This window comes from Columba livia, chromosome 1 (genome assembly GCF_036013475.1).
Source record: "Columba livia isolate bColLiv1 breed racing homer chromosome 1, bColLiv1.pat.W.v2, whole genome shotgun sequence".
In the NCBI taxonomy this organism is placed as follows: domain Eukaryota; kingdom Metazoa; phylum Chordata; class Aves; order Columbiformes; family Columbidae; genus Columba; species Columba livia.
In genome coordinates this window covers 148,610,942-148,631,927 of record NC_088602.1, presented here as the reverse complement: position 1 = coordinate 148,631,927, position 20,986 = coordinate 148,610,942, and the positions used below count along the sequence as shown (strand labels likewise).

The following is a 20,986-nucleotide window of genomic DNA, read 5'->3' as shown; positions in this document are numbered from 1 at the left end:
TAGTCTGATATCCATTAATTTTAAACAGAGACCATGAGTAGTTCCTCACAGGTGTCCAGGGATACACCTCACTGGGAGAAGGTGAGGAAGCTGGCAAGACTAAGCTGCTCCAGACTCTGTTCTTGTGGAGAGTGCTGTGGGAAGACCCAGTGCATATTAATAGTCTGGCTTGTCTTTTTGAGGGTTGGACAATCCGTGTTGCCTTTCATCCTACTGTGAACAGGATTCAATCCGGTTTGTGCTCTTCACCTACCAGTCCAGAAAGGGACAGTTAAGTGTTTTTCACAGAAAGCTTTGCTTCCTCTAAAACATCAGAGCAAACATCTGTATGTTGATGTGTATATTACCTGGAAGCTGCTTGGGAGCAAAATTCCTCTGAAAATGTCACCCACCAGGCTATGTATTTCAGGCCTCTCTTAGACCCTGTAAACAACTGCAGCAGTCAAGTTGCCCAATTTTTCTGCTGGTCACTCTTAATTTGCAGCAACATGTTGCTTTCTTGTTTTCTGCTTTTATAAACTCCTGATGGAGGTTCCCCATAGCACTGGGGAAAGAAAGGTAAAATTGACAAAGAACCCTAAATCCATCCCCAGGCTTTTGTGATAGGGGTGGTGATTGTCTTCTGAAGTGGAGCCCAAATTTGTTTGGTTCAATTTCACAGGAGCAGGTCACAGAAAGAGCACGTGTTCCCATTTTGGGATGGGGTCCTCCTCCCTCCCCCCAGCCACACCACTCTCTCTCCCCTCCTGCTGCTGGCTGAGCTGTGAGCTATTTTAATTTGCACTTGCTGCACCGGCAGGGCTATATTATTCTGGAACAGGAAAGGAAAAGCCCCATATTAGTAAAGTGCGAAATGCAGTTTTGACTGAAAAAGGAAGCCATTTCAACAGGATTATACCATGACAATGCAGATTAAAACCCTGCCATATGGCCTAAGCTAGCCTTGCTTTTGCTTTCAGGTAACAATGCATTGCTAATTAAATGGTGATGACATTTCTAAATGAAAAAAAAAAAAAGGAAAAAAATAAGAAAAAATAAAAAAAGCCACCTGTATGTGAAATAAAGACAGTCAAGTGAAGGGAAGACATTAATTGGTGTTAATGATACTGGAAATCAGCCCTCTTTTATCACTGCGGTTTGCTTTGAATAGGAGAGAGAATTTGTTTGATTTGTTATTGAGTAAACAATAATTCACGTATGCACTTGGAGGAGTGAACACAGTGCTTCTGAAAGGTGCCTAACTGACAGCATGGGACAGCAAAGTCCTGCATCATAACCAGGACAAACACTGCCTGGGCAACAGGACAGAGCAGTTCATTCCCCAACCTGTTTTGCCAAGGGCCTGCAAGAGAGTGATGGAGGGTTTCCCTGAGCAAGGCAGGAAGCCAGCCTGCCTTCCTAAGTGTCAGTAACGTTTATGCACGTGCTTAAGTGCCAGACTGTACTGGAGACCTTTGCTTTTCCATCTCTAAGGATACACCAGCAAATGATGGTATAACCAGTCAACATAAAACCTACAGTCTCTCCCACATGTACTACTGTGTCACTGTGGGACAGCAAGAGCTTTCAGATAATATATGGGATAATGTCAGACTGTTGATCTACAAGCAAAGGGTCACTGGTTATTAATAACTCCCTGAGTCTTTCAGATGACGGGTGTTGTTCAAAGACATGAGACTTTTACTAAGTTTCTAATCAGCATCTGTGCATCTTCCTTCATGCCATGCAAACTGTATTTGGAGCTGCTGACCCAAGAGGCTGAAGAACAGGCTGTGGTACACACTTTGCTTAATTCACTTTTAACTTTCATGGCAAACCACATTTTTGGGTTTCTATAGTGCACATCATGTTGATCTGCCCAGCTATGGTCCCTGACCTAGCAAAGAGACATACAGTGTTTCATACCCTCTCAAACTTGAGGTACTGCCAAAAAAAAGCTCAGCTTATCGTTCACATCTCTCACTGACTATGCTGCCACTCAGATGAACCCCAGTCTAGGATGGTTCTGGATTGTATGGAAGAAAATTTCCTGACACAGCTTGTCAGTGAGTGAACTAGGGAAGGATGTGTATGGAGCAATGCTGGTGCAGCGCTGTGCTTCACACGGCTTGCCTTTTGCAGCCCCAGTGTTACTGGAGCTTTAGGCTTAGTGGCTCTCACAACCCTAACCATAACCATAATGGCAACTTGGTCCTTGGCCTCAGGTTCCCACATGCATGGGTGGCCCAGATGAGAAAGGTGTGGAGTGAACCATGTTGGTGCAGTGCCGTGCTCCCCTTGGCATGCCTTTTGCAGCCCCAGTGTCCCTGGTACTGTTGTTTGCTAACAGACAAGGACTCATGGGTAATGTGACAGTCTGAGCTCACCTAGGGCATAGTGATCATGAAATGATCGAGTTTCCTATTCTTGGAGACGTAAGGAGGGCCATCAGCAGAACTGCTGTCTTGTACTTCCGAAGTGCAGACTTTGACCTGTTGAGGAGGCTGGTTAGCAGAGTCCCTTGGGAGACAGTCCTGAAGGGCAAAGTAGTCCAGGAAGGCTGGTCATGCTTCAAGAAGGAAATCTTACAGGTGCAAAAGCAGTGTGCCAAAAGATGAGCCGGCAGGGAAGAAGACCAGTCTGGCTAAATAGAGACCTTCGACTGGAACTCTGGAATAAAAGGAGAATGCATAACCTTTGGAAGAAGGGGCATACTACTCAGGAGGACTGCAAGGGTGCCATGAAGTTATGCAGGTAAAAAATTAGAAGGGTCAAAGCCCAACTAGAGCTGTTAATTATCCATTAACAACAAAAGGAGGGCTAAGGAGAATCTCCACCCTTTGGTGGGTATGGAGGGAAACATAGTGACAGGGGATGAGGCAAAAGTTCAGGTCCTAAATGCCTTCTTTGCCTCAGTCTTTAATTGGAAGACTAATTGAGCTCTACCTAGCCCCCTGAGCTGGAAGACAGAAACAGGCAGCAGAAAGAAGCACAAATAATCCAAGGAAAAATGGTTGGAAATCTGCTACACAACTTAGACATGCACAAGACTATTCAGCCAGATGGGATCCACCTAAAGGTCCTGAAGGAGCTGGCGGTGATGCTCACCAAGCCAGTTTCCATAATTTATCAGCAGTCGTGGCTGACTGGGGAGTTCCCAGTTGACTGGAAGTTGGCAAATGTGATGCCCATCTACAGGAAGAGCTAGAAGGAGGACCTGGGGAATTACAGGTCTGTCAGTCTGACCTTGGTGCCAGGAAAGGTTATGGAGCAGATCATCTTGAATACCATCGTGTGGCAAGTATGGGACAGCCAGGCGATCAGCCCCACCCAGCATGGGTATATGAAAAGTAGGTCCTGCTTGACCAGACTGATCTGCTTCTATGACAAGGTGACCAACTTAGTAGATGAGGGAAAGGCTGTGGATGTTGTGTACTTAGACTGCAATAAAACCTTTGACACTGTTTCCCACAGCATTCTCCTGGAGAAGCTGGCAGCTGATGGTCTGGACAGGCATATTCTTTGCTGGCTAAAGAACTGGCTGGTTGGCAGGCCCCAAAGAGTTCTGGTGAATGGAGTCAAATCCAGTTAGTGGCTGGTCACAAGTGGTGTTCCCCAGGGCTCAGTGTTGGACCCAGTTCTATTTAATATCATTATTAATGATCTGGACAAGGGGATTGTCTCAGTAAGTTTGCAGATGACACGAAGTTGGGTGGGAGTGTTGATCTGCTGGAGGGTAGGAAGGCTCTACAAAGGGATCTGGACTGACTGGATTGATGGGCTGAGGCCAGTTGTATGGGGTTCAACAAGGCCAGGTGCTGGGTCCTGCATTTGAGTCAAAACAACCCCAGGCAGCGCTACAGGCTCAGGGAAGAGTGGCTGGAAAGCTGCCTGGAGGAAAAGAACCTGGGGTTGTTGATCAACAACTGGCTGAACATGAGCAAGCTGTGTGCCCAGGTGGCCAAAAAGGCCAACAGCATCCTGGCATGCATCAAGAATAGTGGGACCAGTAGCACCGAGGAAGTGATCATCCCCCTGTACTCAGTGCTGGTGAGCCTGGAAGTACTTCACACTTTCTGCTGTCAAATTTTTGCTTCCTTCTCCTCCACTACTTTGGTCTCATCTTTAGGCTCCATTGTTTCTTATACCTTGGGCCATAGGAGGTCTAGTGTTGCACCATGAACCCTCTTGCAGGGCGATTACTCGGTTGCATGTGTCTTCATCCAGGCATTGTTCATCAGCGTGGTATACCCAGAACAACTGTGGGTGAGAGGAAACCAACAAGCCAAGGAGAAAGCACAGACATGACTTTCAGAAGCATCTCATTGCTATTACTACCCATCTGAATCCCAAATTCCACCGGGCTTCACCAAAGGTTTTGGTTCTGCCTCTTAGGGACCCACTGGTGGGGATGGTGGCCAACTGCTCCTGCCTCTGAGGCCAGGCAGCCTGTACGAGATGAGGAAAGATGCTGGCCATTTCACTTACCTGTGCAGAAAGGAGGATAGTGTGGACCTGCAGTATCACAGGATGCTATACAAGGTGCTATGGCAGAAATTCACAGTAATCATGAGATAGAGAGAGGCACCCTCCCAAACAGCCATGCCGTGTACTGCTGGGCAGGATGACAGCACAGAGAAGGGATGCTGATGAGCAAAATGGGAACATATAGAAAGAGCAGTGCTGGGCAGACACCTCCAAGACCTGGGCAGTGCCAGCCCTAGGAGATGATCCCAGAGCAGCAAGTAGCACCTCAGGGCTCCCACAGCTCCCTCTCCTTGTGCCTGTGTCAGAAGAGGGATGTGCTTGTGCAAGTGGCTTGCAGAGGAGGCTGGTGGCAGTGTGAGCAGCACACAGGAGGATTATCTTCCCTCGGGCTGTGCAGCATCTCAGCTTCCTGTAGTTGGGCACTGGTTTGGAGGCTGCACCTGCCCATTTTTAAAACCCACTGATGACTCTGTCCTCCATTCACCTACCTGTTCCTTTTCTGAACCCAGATATATTTTAGCCTTCTACAACACTCTGTGGTAATCACTATAAAGAAATTATGATGTACAGACAAACAGAAATAAAACAGCTTCTGGCAGAAGTAGTGAGCAAACCTCATCCCTCCCTCCCCTGCTCCAAAGCTTCTTGTCATAAGACCACCACGGCTGCAGGGGCAGGTGATGAGGACAATGACAGGTCCATGAAGGGCACTTTACTCAGTCTGGGTTGTCCTTTGGCTTCTCTGCATGGACAAATTGTGTCTTCTTGGCACATCTCTTATAGTTACCACTACCCCGTCTCACTCTCTGTGTGTGGAACTGCTACTGACCAATGGAGCATTTATAAATAGAACAATGTTTAATTAACACAACAGTAGGACAGACTTGTTGAAATACTTCCCAGACAGCAGGCAAGAGTCCTGACAAGGAGACTATTATGGGAATTTTAATGAATCCTTCCAGAGTGGGACAGCTTCCATACACCTACATTGCAATGACTAATTTTGTTTGTGAAAATTGTATTGGTAAATGATGGAGGTTGACAATAACGTTGAGGACTAGTGAACTGAATAAAGTCACTGGGTGACTCTGTGAAATACTGCCTACAGGACAGAGCAGAGTGCTTACTAAATACAGTGCAGTCAAGAGTCCAAGTGCCCAAAAGCCCACGTCAAACCCAGCTACAAATGTAGTTTGCATAAGGCAGGCAAAGAAGCAATTGAATAACCCAAACAAGGATCTGGCTGTGCCAGATGCCACCACAGCATGAAAAGAAGCAAGGGCTGCATGATTGCACAACTACTTCTGGGAGACACAACCAGGAGCATGTGCCTTATTAACACCACTTTTAAATGCGTGCCTGCTGCTACTGCTGTAATTGAGACAATGCACACATATCCTTGCCATCTCCCTATCTAAGAAAACAGGAAATTAAAATTGGCTACCTCAGTGATGGGCCTGTGTGGTGTTCCCATCTACCATGCACCAGCCCACTTCTTCTAGCAGGGATGTGTGAAATGTGAATCAAGGAGCACAGAAAGGATGAGGTTTACAATGCTGGTGGATTCCCTCAAGTCCACCTCCTCCAAGCTCTGTAAACTGTTTTTTATCCTTTAGCAGATAAATTGCACACCATCAGTAACCCAGGGGCCATAACCAATGAGTCCTAATAAGCTCAGAAGTTCAGAAATAGCCTCTTATCCTTCAAGATTTATGAAGCCCCTAGGAAGACAGTCTGCGATGACAGATATCCTTGAATTTGCCAGTTCAGCTGCCCACTGCTGTGCTGCAGGGACAGTAACCAGCAAGGAACTCTCTGCAGACCCTGTTCTTCTGACTTCATCATCATTATACATCTGATGTTCTTTTTTCCCAAAGATCTAGATATTAGTGGACAGATTCAAGATCAGCATTGTCTAGCCAGGGAGCCTGGGCACGGCCAGGATGGTTTTTGTTGTGTTTTTTTGTTTGTTTTTGGTTTGGTTTGGTTTGATTTTTGTTGTATTTTTGGTTTTTGTTAGTTTTGTGGGGTTTTTTTTGTTGTTTTTTCTTTCCATTTCTCTTCCTTACAGGCATGTGACATTTTTTTTCTGAAGTGTGGCAAATTAGGTGAATGTACATTGATTACTAAAATATAATGCACTGCACTCCAAACAAAGCGGTGTTGCAAGGTTAGCTTTGAGTGGAAGTATGTGTTACGATACTCATAATCATAGTCAAATACAGGTCTTGGTGCATTACTTCAGACATTAAGGAGCAAAATTGTGTGGGTTTTTTGGCTAGATAATGACATACACAGAGCTGACTAAGAAAGCCAACAAATTTGTTGCTGAAAACTTTGCTAACATGTAAGCATTTCACTGAACTGGAGTGAAACTTAGCAAACTGCTTGCCATAAACCTTGGTTTGCCAAGGAAAAGAGGTGAAGAAGGAGAGGATATATCCTTTCTGCTGCTATAAATGCTGTTGCACTCAGAAGTTCAGGTTGTGAAAATGTTGCTCATTTTTATCCACATACATCTGTTTCCTGTAGAATTCTTCCTTTTGCATAATGTGGAGTCTTGCCTGTCAGATTAACGTAGTGCTTCACCCCCAGGCAAAAGTGCTGGCCCCTGATAAATCCATCTAGAGCACACCTAGCTCCATCATTGGGCATATTTTAAAAGGTAACGAGCTTGACGCTCCCCTTAGCTCCAGCTGCTGTAGCAGCGTGTAATGAGCCCTGCTCTATGGGCTCCAGCTCTCACACTAAAAAGCCATTGAGAAGTGAGACAGCATGCCGCTGAATTTAATTTACTGCTTAGCATCAGCTGGCCCGAGATGATGGAAGGTTGTCTGGATGGAGGGTCAAGTGGTATAAACAGTTCCAAATCTCCCTTCTGCCCAAGGTCTCAGAGCTGATAAGCCCCATGGCAAGCAGGCGCAGACCTGATGGGGCACATTGGCTGAGCAGGCTCCATAGGCAGATTCCTTTGGAGCATCTGTTCTCCCAGATGAAGAATCCCTCCCATTGACTATCCCATCAGCATTTTCACAGCAATTGAGAGAAAATCCAGTGCAACAGGCCAAGTTCTTTGGAAGACATAATCTGCCATTTTTTTCTGGTGGAGTAACTTTCTTACCTCCAGAACAATACATCACACTGTATTTTGCTTGTAATGTATCAAGGATTTTCAGATCACAAAGTACCATCAATCTGTTTCAGGAAACAGAAGCTGGAGGAAGGGTTTGAGTAGTCCAGAAAGGGCCAATACCAGAAGTTGAAGGAAAAAAATAACAAAAGGGAAGCACATGGTGATACCACCTTCAGTAACATATAGCTCAAGGCTGTGCAGATCCCAAGGCGGGGCATTGTACTTAATTGCTCCAAGAGACTTTCTTTCTGCCATAGACTTGTCTAAATATAAGTGGCACTAAGCTTAGGGTATTTTTAAAACTAAGCCCAATCAATGAAAAATTTTAAAAGTTTAACATGTTATGTGCAACCTAAGCATCAGACCTGCCTGTGCTGACAAAGACTAACTAGTCATCCTGTGCTCCAGAGGATTATGATCCCATGAGAGCAGGACAGAGATACGCACGCCTGGCAGGGGAGGGGTGATCTTTCCTGTAGGGAAGGTTGATAATGCTGTTTAAGGATGTCCCAGCCTTAAACCAGAGATGTGACTGTCCAGTAAGAAAAAGAACTACCATATCCAGGCCTCCGAAAAATGGAAAGTGGCTAGTGGGGATGGGTGCCTGGGGCATGATGTGCTCCAGGCAATTTCTGCAGCTGCTCTTTAAAGACACAACCATTGCAACCAGCAAGACCGCCTGAGGAGCAGAAGACCTTCCCAAGAGAGTAACATAGGCAGAATCAGGCACCCAGAGTGTGAAATATGGGTCTTTAAAAATTTATCTCACTGTGTGGTGGCAGGTTTCTAGCTGGTTTGTGTGCCTGGATGCCTGCTGGCATGTCTCTAAAGCACAATGTGTGTGCTTGGCTCAGTGCAACCCACACGTTTGCATGTTCCTTCCCTGCTTACAGCATGCCAGGGGCTTGGTACAGAACACAGACAGATGTGTGAGGTTCTTGGGGCCCAAAGAGAGACTTGCACAGCTACATCCATGTGGGCAGGTCATGCAACACAAAGCCAGGTACTGTCGCTCTTCCTGCATACTGGTACTGCGTGGTTTGAGCACACATTCGTGCCCCAAATGTTTCTCTTTCTTTATATTGCCACCTCTTCCAGTGCAGACAAAGACCTATTTGTGAGCCTGCACTCATTTTCTGTGGGGATGACAGGTGGGAAAGGAGGTCTGATATAAATATACCCTGATTTGAAGTGGCTTGTGAGTGGGATCTATTTTAATTTTCCACTCTGAACAAGCAATTTTACTTTGCGTGAAACTTTCTCTAAAATGAATGAACTCAATTAAGAAAACCACAACAACACAACTTTAAAAAAAATCCCATTGTTATTGTCCATGTGGGTTTTGGGTGGGCTGTGGAAATTGATTTACGAGTCAACCACTTTTCTCTTTTCTTGCCATCTCTCGCTTGAGTGGTTTGTAGGCCTTGTCCCTTTCTTTCACTCAAGGAGAATAAGGTTGTCTATGGAAGAGGTCAGCATTTCAAATTGGTGGAGTTCAACTGCACAAATGACATAGAACTGACAAGAAAAGACAGGGGGTTTGGAGGTCATAGACTGCATAGGTCCTGGTTAGGATTTTTGCTTTGTGATGGGACCTGGCACCAAAATGAATTAAATAACAGGCTTAAGGACTATTGAGGGAGGGCTGAATGCAAATCAAAGATAAGTAGAAGTTTTCTTTCCTAAAAGGGGAATGATTTTTTTCCTTACCTCCCCCTTTCCATATCTGCACAGGCAAGGTCTGCATGTTAAACATGATTTAGCAGGCATTATTCTGGAGCCTTTTCATCAGGTTTCTGCAGTGATTGCCTATCTTGGCCTATGATTAATGATCTGCTGTGCAATTTGGAGGCTATAATGACTCAACAATCCACACACAAACTATATAGTCGCATTCCTTTTGCAGATTTGCCAAGCTGTTACCAAGGGGCCCACAACCAAGCAGGATTGTTAGAGAGATAGCTAAGCATTTCTGCAAATGCCATTCTGCCCTTATCTTGCTGAGAAGTGTGTTGGGCAGCAGGCTCATTTACAAAATTCAAAGCCTAGATTTCAGCGGTTCCGTTAAAAAAAAGAATTCTGGACTGAAATAATCATTAAAAAGGCTGGTAAGAAGAGCTCCTGGTATATGGCTTCTCAGTGATTATACAGACAAAATACTTTCTTTGTTTCCAAATTTTGAATCTGATTAATTGAGGCTTAATGCTATTAATGCAGTTTGAAAGAAGAAAGTTAATCTTTGGAAACCCATGCCATAAATGAAATCTGGAAATCTAAGCAGATTTTGAAGCAAAAGCTTTGTCTTCATTTCAGTTTCCATATAGGAATAGTTTATGAGGATCTGTTTATGGATTTCAACCGTGTCTGCATATGGTTAAAAAGTATCTATAGAATAACTACTTTTTAAACTTTTTAAAATTCAAAACATGAGTCTGATGAGAGTCATCTTGGAAAATCCATAGTTTCTGATTGTGAAGTTGTTTTCAATGAAAATAACTGTAAACAGGAAAAGCAAGTACAGAGCTACAGATGGAATCAGTCTTTCACAAGGATGTCAGTTATCTCATGAAAAATAATTAGAGACTAATCCATATATGTTCCTGTTTTCATTATTTATTTTTATATGTAGGCTCAATAATTCAGTCATAACAAAAAAAGTTCTGGTATTATTTCACTGCAGTCACATTCACTTTAATGATTCATTCAGTTTTAGGGTGTTTTTTTTTTTGTCTGGCTAGAGGAGAGGGAAACTGGAAGAGCATATGGTAGATCCATCCGGTACATCATATTATTACTATTGTCATGACTGTTGTTATTATGGAAGTGCTTGGAAGATTTAAACAAGGATGGATCTCCACAGTCCTGACACTGAACCCTTGTAATAACATTGTACCCTCATAATGAAAAGTATTTCATAGTCCTGTACATAATGTGCTGAGACCCTGATTTTGGAAAGATTTCATGGTTCCAGATTTAAGTACAAATGTAAGCACTTCTCTGCATCCAAGCTTGAGCAAATACATCACACTTGAATTTGTATCCAGAGTGAAGATCAAGATGTCTCCAAGCTGCTTGGCCTTTCTCTGATATGATAGCAAGCAATAGCAACCTCCCCTTGCTCTGACTTCAGAGTCAAACATGTCAGTGCTCATTTAAACAAATATTTTTAATACTAAATACAAATAGGAAATACACAACTTGTAACTCAAATGATCAGAGCTGTCGTGGTTTCCTGCTGATGTGAAGAAAGGAATAAGAAGCCTCTGGCTATGAACACATTCAAGCAAAGCAGCATTTACCCTCCCCTCTCTGTAGGGGCTTTCACCCTTATGCCAGAAGCCAAGCCACAGTGATGTGCCAAGGAGGTCCTACTGTTCTGCAGATTTTTAACCAATCTTTGTCTCAGATACGTACATAAATAAATAAAATAAGCTTTGACCACACTGCAGTACAGCCATGATAGTGCTGCTGTGCATTTATTAATCTAGAAATGGTTGTGTAGCTGACACTGCATTTGGGGCAAAGATGGGGGTCAACAACCTATCAATGGTGGTCTGCAGGCCTGTGGTTATCAGCAGAGGTTACACAGGACAGCAAGAGCCCATCAGTGGCTAGAAGATATTGCCTCTCAGAGAGGCAAAAACCTTCTGCTGCAGTGTGATCATTGACCTGTGCAAAACAACCATTCCTCCTGACTCCGGAGTAAAGCAAAGGCAGTAGGTGAGAGCCCTTAAACCTCTCAGGATGCCGTGGCCTCTAGCTCTCAGCCTTACTTGTACCTCTGAAAATCAGTACCTGTCCTCTCAGGTGGATCATGTCTCCAAATCTGCTTAGGATGCCTCTTTGAAAGTCAAGAAGCAGCAAAAATAGGCACTTTTCACACAACAATAACAACCAAAAAGGAGCAGAGCAGGTCTGTTTGGAGGAAATACTTCGTTTAAAGGCCCACAGTTGATTCTGAAAAGAACAAGAAATTCTACAAACAGTGAATGCTAATTTTGAAACATCTTCTGTTTCTTCATGTGTGAGTGGAGCTTGCTCTGCATCCACATGAACAGTAACTTGGATGGAAGCAAGACAAGGATCCCCACTGGCATCAGTCCTCCACTGTCCTCCGTGGAAAGCTTAACACTGAGAGGGACACTTAGTCTCCAAAACACTTACATCTTTGGCTTTTCTACTGGAACCAGCTGTTTCAAATGTGGGATAGGTTTTCTGTGAGACAGCCAACCATCCGCTAGAGAGTGTGATGAGGTCAATCTTATTTCACACTGGTCATCCCCTCTCAGTTCCTTGTGTTTAGTGACCTCAGCTTGAACTGTTGCTTAAAGGTGAACTAGACTGAGATTTTCAGAGGTCATGAGTGAGTCTGAAGATCACAGCAGCTCAATATGCAACAGAGAACTTTTCAGGAGTTTCATTTTCTCGAAGGATGTTTTCAATTCTTTCTGCAAAACAAGTTTTTCCACAGTATGTTGCCCTGAATGCTCAACATGTATTCAGTTAGACTGAAAGGCTGCTAGAAACAGGTATTTTGAAGTATTTTGTCATTTTCTTTTCTGACTCAGAAAAAAGAGAGTAAACAGGATCACCAGACAGAGAAGGGGAAGTCATTTAAATAATTCCAACTTTCAGAAAAGGTTCAGCTGAGTCATGGTTCAAATATTATCATTGATTATTGACAGGGACAGGGCAGGCTTTCTTTCCTCTGAATTCTCATCCCAACTAATTTCATACACTGTAAGTGATGCTGTACATATGCCTATGCATACTGATCAGTGCACAACAACCTTAAGGATGAACAATAAAGAAAATACAGAAAAAATCAGTCATTCTCTTTGAAGCCAGGTGACTTGGCAGTATGAAAGAGACAGAAACTATGTTTGTATGGACATGTCATACTGAGGTCGCCATCTGTTTGCATACATATTAAATTTGACTAGTAGACACAGTCTGCTTTTCAAGAATGACTTGCATATGAACATAGGAGGAATAAGAGTCACTCCAGCTTCACTCTTGGCAACTTTTTGTAGACCAGGTGTTCCAGAAGGAAAGACTCTGGTCTTGAGTGATGGCTCAGCACTCCTGGAGGGCCAGAGTTCAAGTGCTGGGATTCAAGTTTTAAGCAAGTGAGCGACTTCTGCATGTGGCTGCAAGGCATATCCTACTGTGTTTTGGAATCTCAAAGTGACTGAATTCGGATCTCTCCTTTGATGAGGGAGACAGTGAGTTTAGGTAAAAGTATTGTAGCTTCAAGAATGTGGACAAATGTGTAATTTTCCACAAGACACTGAGAAGAGAAAATTATGAATTTCATCAAAAGCTGCAAAATATGTCCCAGAATCACCCAGAGTTACTTCAAGCACTGGCATATATGTAGATGTTGATGACCATTTTCCAAACTAACACAGAGTGAATATCTCAACTAAGTAATTTATTTGAAATGAGTGTAACAAATAATTATGCTGGCTGTTGGCAAACAGTGGCTGACTGTTGCAAAAAAAAATGTCATGGGTTATTTTGGAAGTCACAAGTATACAATTTGAAACAGACAAACAGGGATGATCACAGCTGTTTCTGAGGAAGCCTGTCCACAGAAGAACAGCTTGCCCAGAGCGTATCTCTCTCTTCACTTGGGAACCATCTTGCAGAATCACCTTTAGGATGCATGTCAGCCAGTTGCAATGACAGGACTTAGAAGTTAACCCTTGTAAACAAATAGAAAGTATTGAGCGATCAGTCCTTGTAGAGGGACTCCAGTTTTCCATACCTCTTTTTGAGTTGTATGAGGACATTTCTATGCAAAAGATAGGCAAAATAGCATCATGGGGCTAAAATAGCTAAGAACCTGGGAGACATTTCGCAAGGAATAGGAATGCCTTTTTTTTTCACACTGCCCGTGTTCATGCAGAAGCACAATGGTGTATTTTCCAGAAATTGAAATCTTGCCCTTCTCATATGTTTTATTCTTATTTCTAACTAAATGCAGACCAAGACAGACATCTCTATCAGGTCTTGTGTACTCTATTGGTTTTAATAGGAACTATGGGGCTGACTTTCCACATATCAGACTACTAGTTTTCACTGTATTTGTTTTAAGTCAAGCACTGTAATACAGAGATTAATAAATAGCAAGGGCTAAGATGAAGTATTTTTCAAAGCTAAGAACAGTCATGTTATGAGGGCTGGACAGAAAATCTGAGCTTCAGATTACCTATTTAAGGGATCAGAATCACATAAATGGTTAATATCTGCTCCTCCAGATGTGGACTTCATTAATTTAATCTAAAACATCTTGAGAGAGAATAATACACATATTTTCAATTACAACAATTATTTAAACAGCCCTAATCTTGCACTTCATGAAACCATTTACATTCACTCTAATGTCAAGCTCTGCAGGGGAATATGCTAACACAGGAAATGTAGCATCTTCTAATTATAGTACTTCTATAAAAGAGAAACAAACCTGAGTTTTGAAGGCTGGGTTGAGAGAGGAGACTATTCCATGGCAGACAGGAATGCAGAAGCGGTAGGGCCGGTTGTAGACTGATGGGTATACTATATTTTACTTCTCTGTGGAAACACTGGCAAACATGCCAGGGGAAACATGTATTATCACAAAATGTGCCTGTCATTTGGACTAAGAGCACACTCTCATTGACTGAATAGCTTCCATAGTTATAGGCTATAAACCAGAATTGCTATTTTGTTATATGCTCTGATCTTCCTACAAACCTGACACAAGTCACCAGGGGGTCGCAAGTCAAAATCACAGGCAGAATGAAAAGTATTTATGCAATATTTTCAGTTTCTTGATCAGAACAAGAGAGGCAGCTCTGACCTCTGCCATCTACTCTGGAAAGAGGGCAGTAGAAGACAGCATAGTGTCACCCTGTCAGTCAGACCCAAGCTATCTGAAAGCACCAGACCTGTTTTGCTCCTGGGGCTTTGCTTCAGCTCCAAAGGCCTCCATGGTACTCACATCATGGGTGATTGCATCAGGTTGGTCTTCTGCATGACTCTACACAGCTCAGCTCCTGGGGCCACCGCAGCAGCTTGGAGGTTACAGCTAAGAAATTGGTTCCCAGGCCAGGGTGTCATGTTGATGTACTCAAGCTTTAAAGGACATGTCAGGAAAACTGGTACGAATTTGTAAATGGGAAAACTTCAGGTTACCACTCCAGACATGGTGCTGATGCTGCATCAGCCTGTTGTTCTCCATGGCAGTGGAAGTGCACCCACTGGTAAAATAGATATAGGTGGGCAGCTCAGAGAGGTTCACGGCCCGTTGCAATTCATTACGAGTTGGGTACCATGCTACTTCAGCTGTCTTTGCAACTCCTGGCCTTACATTACATTTTCTTGTTATCTGGTAAGATTTTCCCAACAGTGACAATGACATTACTGTTTTGTAGCAGTGACAAACTGCAAATAATATGACACTAGTGATCAAAGACACCAGTTTACGCTAGAACTCTTTGTATGACATGCCGCACAAAAAGCAAAGACTATTTCTATCAAGGGAGACTCGCCACAGAAAGCTTTTCTGTCACATCTTTACACTCAGTCATCAAAATGTGTATGTGTCTTTCTGGATATACAGTAGCTTAATTCCCTTGTTGAACTTGACTGAGACCACTGGCTGCCTATAACCGACAAATTAAGTGCAGAAATGCAAGTGTTGTAATATATCCTTCCTGGAATAAATATACACATGTGTGCATGTGTATTCAAACCCAGTATTCACCACAAGTGACTCCCTCAGCTGCCTGGTGTTGTAACTTAGTGGTGCTACATCTGTGCTGTACAGGTATATAATCGTCCCCCTCCCCAGCCCTACATCCCTCTTGGTAATAGGCCATTTGCTGGCAGAAAACACAAGAAATAGGGTGGTTCTTGTGGAGGTTCTGGCAGACACAAAGAAATCAAAATCTGTCTTAAAATAATGAAACACTCATTTGTGCAAAGTGTTTCCAAGTGTAGGAAAGGCTCAGCTATCTAATAAACGTTCCCTAACCCACCCACCAGTAGAAAGGCTAGGTACTGCAGGCAACTGGGGCTGGGAGAGGGTCATGGGGAGGGATTTATTTTTTTTTAAATTGCAATTGTTTGGGTTGCTGATCCAAGGTAAATGACAAGAAATCGAAAAACACCCCCAACACATATTTCAACTAAAGCAAGCTCTCGGGATTATTTTTTTCTCCCTCTGTGTCTGTTTGAAGGTATTCTCCCAAGTTGACAAGCACGTGTTTTGGAGACCATTGAAAAGTTTCTGCCATAAATAGAGAAGGCAGCTTGGCTTAAGTGTTGCTAGGGAATACCTGGCAACAGGCAACAATAGTCCTTTTAGAGAGCCCAGGGCAAACACTGACCGTGGTAATGGGGTGGGCTTAAGGGAGGCTCCTTGCCCAAAACCCCTCCACTCACACTGCGCCTCCAGCCCTGGGCTGTGTTCCGGAAATTCTCGGCACAAAGCCCCCCATTCAATGGGGGGCGGGCCTGTGCGTGTGCTTTTCTGGCAGGGAGGGGGGGAGCTGCAGAAAGGGGGGGCCTCCTTGCCCAAAAAAAGAAGAAAAATCATCCAATTTTTTTTTTTTTTTTTTGCAAAGGCTAAAAGAAGCACAGAAAGTGCTAAGTTTGTAAAAGAAGCTGAAAAGGTTCAGAAAGGAGCATAATGGGGCCAAGGAATGCCCCGTGAATTTCGAACAGAGAAGAGAAAAGAGACCCTAAAAAGCAATTAGTGATGCTGCTTGTCGCTGAAGAGGGAGCTTGAAGGAGGTGGGAAGGCGCAAAAGGAAGAGGGCAACTCCAATCACTTAGTAAAGTAGGAGGGAAAGCGGGGGGGAAGGCACAGGGAGAGGGAGACTGGCGCCTTTGGGAATTTTTATATTAAAAGTGGATGGAGGCACATGGCGAAGGCAGTGTCTGAGGAATGCCTGGAGCCGAAGGCACATGCCAAGCTGGGTCTTGGCTTTGCCTACTCTGCTCATTTTTGCAAAATCGGGTTAGTAGCAGGGCCAGGCTGCTGTCTCTCAACTCGCCCAACGCGCCGCGGGCTGAGCCTAAAACGCTCCCCCATCCCCATGGGAGGGCTCCTCAGCCAAGCGTCCCTGCCTGACAAATGAAGGCAAGGGGGACATTTCTGAAAGACCTCCAGTCTCTCTTCCACTCCTTCCCGCACCTCACTCCATTTCCAGAGCCATGCACAGATGTCTATTTATCTGTACATTCCTTGTGCAAAAATAAAAATAACACTGTCTGCTCATTAGCTGGGAGTTGTTAGGGGGGAGAAAAAAAAAAAAAAAAAAAGAAAAGAAAAAAAGGGCTGTCTGAACAGGGCTGAATAGCTATAACCTTAATGGGTTGTCGGAAGTCTGCTGGCAGCAGGGTGAGGGCAGCCAATCCCCCTCTAGTCTTTTGTCCTTAGACATTGTTTAGGATCAGTGGTAGCTCATTAGGTCGGGACAGTAATATTCCTAACGATCCTGCGAGGCTGAGGCTTCAGACTGTGTCTTCAGCTGTTTTCCTCATGTCAGTCTGATTCACAGAGAGGTATTTATCTCAACAGAGATACTTTGGTGGAAAACGCTATTTACCTTTCACATCCTGATTACTAATTCAAGAAAAGTTGCAGCTGGAAGGGGAAAAAGGGAAGCTGAGCGTCCTGCCTGCATGAACACAGGTGGGTTACAGTGAAAGGCAAGCTGGAAAAGCCAAGTAGGTGGGTCCTTGGCCTACAATTTGGCCCTATGGTTTGCCCCCCTGTATTTCAAATTCCATCTGTAGAGTAAGGATAATCACCTATTTTGCATTCTGAGGGTGGTAGAGAAGAAAATATTAGAGTGTGAGACTTCTAGGCAGTGGGCCAGATAAGTAGCTAAAATTAACACCTTTCCTGCATTCAGGGGTCCTAGAAGGGCTGGGCTTTTCTTGTTGTTGTTGGTTGTGTTTGTTTCATTTTGTTTTTATCTTGTTTCTAATACACACACACACACACACACACAAATATTCTGAATTAAACTGTAAATCAGAATGGATTTTCAGTCATGTATAATTCCCCTTACATCCCATATTTATCTTCAGCCTAGCAACATTAATCTCTGAGGAAAGGAACAAAATTAAGCCCCCACCTTCCTTCAGGCACCTCCACCTTGGAGATACCAGGTGCAGGCATGGAGCTGAGTAGATCCTATTCACTGCGACAGGCCAAATCCCCAATCTTGGTCATATGTGCTGTCCCACAATGTCACAAATCCAAAACGACATATTAATAAAGTGGTGAAACTAAAGAATAATTGATCATATGGCAGATTTCGTTGCACTTAGACAACATATATATCCATTTGCCTGTCTTGGCAATCACAGAGAACGAAGTACATTGTCATTCTCTGCCCTCTCCAAGACTTTATTTCAGTTTTTAAGGCCTGATGTTTTCTAAGGAAACCCTGAGAGCTCTGTGCAGCTGCCCTACATCCCTATTAACAACCAGCCAAACTAACAAATAATGATTAAATTATTTCCTTATTTATTTTGTGTTAGAAAACAGAGCGGACAATGAAACAAAGGGGCAAGAACTACCCACCTCTTTCACTCCAATGAGAGGATGGTAAGTATGCAAAGGTCAGCATACAGACACTGAAAGGTTCAAACCAAGAGCACAAGGTACGGGGAACAACAGCCTCAGATCCTCGATGAATTCAAAGCCCACCAGCAGCTGCCTCTGTGGTGCTCCAGATCTGGCCAGAGCTGGAGCAGCTGCTGTGAGCATTCTGTGGACCAAAATAGCTTCCCAGTGACTCTGTCACATTCCCTGTGCTAAGATCCTGGGAAAAGATCCATTGCTCCACAGGACACGATCAAAACACATGGAGAGGCAGACAGAAAAAAGCTTATGGTTTCTTTATTGTGACTTAGCTGTGACTGCATTTGGATAGTTCTGCCACCTGGGGTAACTTGCAAATGAATGTCATTAATGATGAGTTCTTCATGAAGAACCTTCCTATCACCCCAAGGAGTGATGGAATTTCAGACCAAAGTTAGTATATTCTTACAATGGGGGACATAATCTGCTGTCAGTGAAACACTTGCTAGGCTAAAGGTTATTCTTCACAGGTTACCTAATTATAAGGGAGCATGAGCATCAAGAGGTACCTGTCACCAGCATCACACAACAGATTGAGCAGGACATGTCACTGTTGAACAGAACAGGAATGGATTTCTAGCTGATGGGCAGCAGAAGAAATGTTGCCTAGAGATGAAGCAATGGGATGCAACTCATCAGCCATGAGGTGGGTTTTGCTGAACACCTTTGCCAGGCTCCTTTGCTGGCTGATTTCTCTGGTGCTTCAGAAAGAGTTTAAATATTCAGTCCCACACCTGGGCTGCAGCTGGCACAGGTGTCTGTGCATGTATTCACAGGAATGAATCAAGCTTGGCAGGATATAGCAAAAGAGTGTTTTTGTAGCAAGTTGTTAAATAACTAGAAGATTTCTGTTATGTGACTGAAATCCTACAACAGCTAATGGGATAAATTCTGCTCTCTACCAGCATCAAACAGAGAAAAAATGATCACCAGAATCACTCAAAGTTTCGGAAATATTTCAAGCTATTTTAAAACAGTCTCTGTGTGGTATTTTTGACAGGTAAAACAGGTTTAAAAGCTGTAGGCCTGTAAGGAACTTCTGAGAATTGCACTGAGAGTCTGACCCTATGTCTATAATGCTAACATATAAAAATGATAAAACTTTTGAATATTAATAGTAGAGCTGAATGTTTTGACTTCTACAGAGAGATGCCATTATGATAAACAAAGATGATGACTTTTTAGGTGCTGTTTGCAATTTTAACACCTCACTATTTTGTAATTTCAGTATGCTTTTGAGCATGACCAAGATGTTAATTCACTGCTAGAGTTATACATTTTAAGTGTTATTGAAATGCCTACTCACTGGAAAAATCTTCAATTATTTCACCAGCCTTCTGTGTGAGCAAGCACATACTTGTGAGTAGATGTGAACCCATATACTAACAAGCATGCACACCTTCACATATCTCTGCCCACACAGGCATATAGTCAAGCCCGCTCTGATACATATGAATACAGATATGTTCAGACACATATACATGCAGATAACCACTCACCCCCAGGCAGACTTGTACACAAGCTTGCCTACCTGCACATGCATGCATGCACACCTAGACACGCCCATACACTTGCATGCATATGAATGCATCCCTGCACACATTAATGACCATATATGCACACATACATACAAGTACACCTCAGAACATGCATCCACCCATACACACTTCTGTGGGCACTCACGCACTTGCACACACACATACACAGTGGAATGCATGTCCGTACAGATGCACCCCTATGTGTGTGTACACCCACACAAGCATCCAGTCATACTCACCCACAGTCAAGCACCCGCTCATGCACACAGACATGCACAAACAAAAGTACACTTGCATACGTGTGCACGCCCACACACATATGCACAAACGTCCACAAGTATACCCTTACACACTTGTACCAGAAATAGTGTGGCCAACAGGACTAGGGCAGTGATCATTCCCCTGTACTCAGTGCAGGTGAGGCTGCATGTCAAATACTGTGTTCAGTTTTGGGCCCCTCACTACAAGAAAGACATTGAGGTGCTGGAGCGAGTTGAAAGAAGGGCAACAAAGTTGGTGAAAGGTCTGCAGCACAAGTCTTGTGAGAGGTGGCTGGGGGAGCTAGGGCTCTTTAGCCTGGAGAAAAGAAGGCTGAGGGGAGACCCTATTATTCTCTACAACTCCCCGTGAGGAGGTTGTAGCATGGAGGGTGCCAGTGTCTTTTCCCAAGTAGCAGGTGATAGGATGAGAGGAAATGGCCTCAAATTGCACCAGGAAGGTTTAGATTGGATACTACAAAAAACTTATTAATGGAAATGGTTGTAAGGCATTGGAGCAGGCTGCCCAGGGAGGTGGTTGTCACCATTCCTGGAGGTGTTTAAAAGATGTGTGGACAGGGCTCTTAGGGACATGGTTTAGTGGCAGTGCTAGGTTAATGGTTGGACTTGATGAACTTGAGGGTCTCTTCCAACCAAAATAGTTCTATGATTCTATGTAGGCATCCATGTACACCCACAGCGATGCACCTAGCACACAACCATACACACAGCCACACCCCTCCACACCCCCACGCCCAGAGGTATCCACTCACACGCACAGACACATGCCCACGCCCGCACACGCCCCGCGCCGCCGCCGGGTCAGCACCACGGACAGCGCCCGGTCCACTGCCCGGCCCCGCTCCCGCCCCGCCCCGGCCCGCCCCGGCCCGGCCGCCGCCGCGGGCGAAGTCGCAGCGCCCTCGGTGCGCCTGTAGTCGTGCCG

The 20,986-nt window shown here is 44.1% G+C and overlaps 1 long non-coding RNA gene across 1 annotated transcript; it reads left to right on the top strand.

Annotated features, from left to right (window-relative positions):
- Positions 1-17,148: 17,148 nt before the first annotated feature.
- LOC110357315 (uncharacterized) lies at positions 17,149-18,891 on the top strand. The gene is made up of 3 exons (XR_002410922.2): positions 17,149-17,285; positions 18,143-18,209; positions 18,716-18,891. It is a non-coding gene; the product is annotated as an uncharacterized LOC110357315 (long non-coding RNA).
- Positions 18,892-20,986: the final 2,095 nt, after the last annotated feature.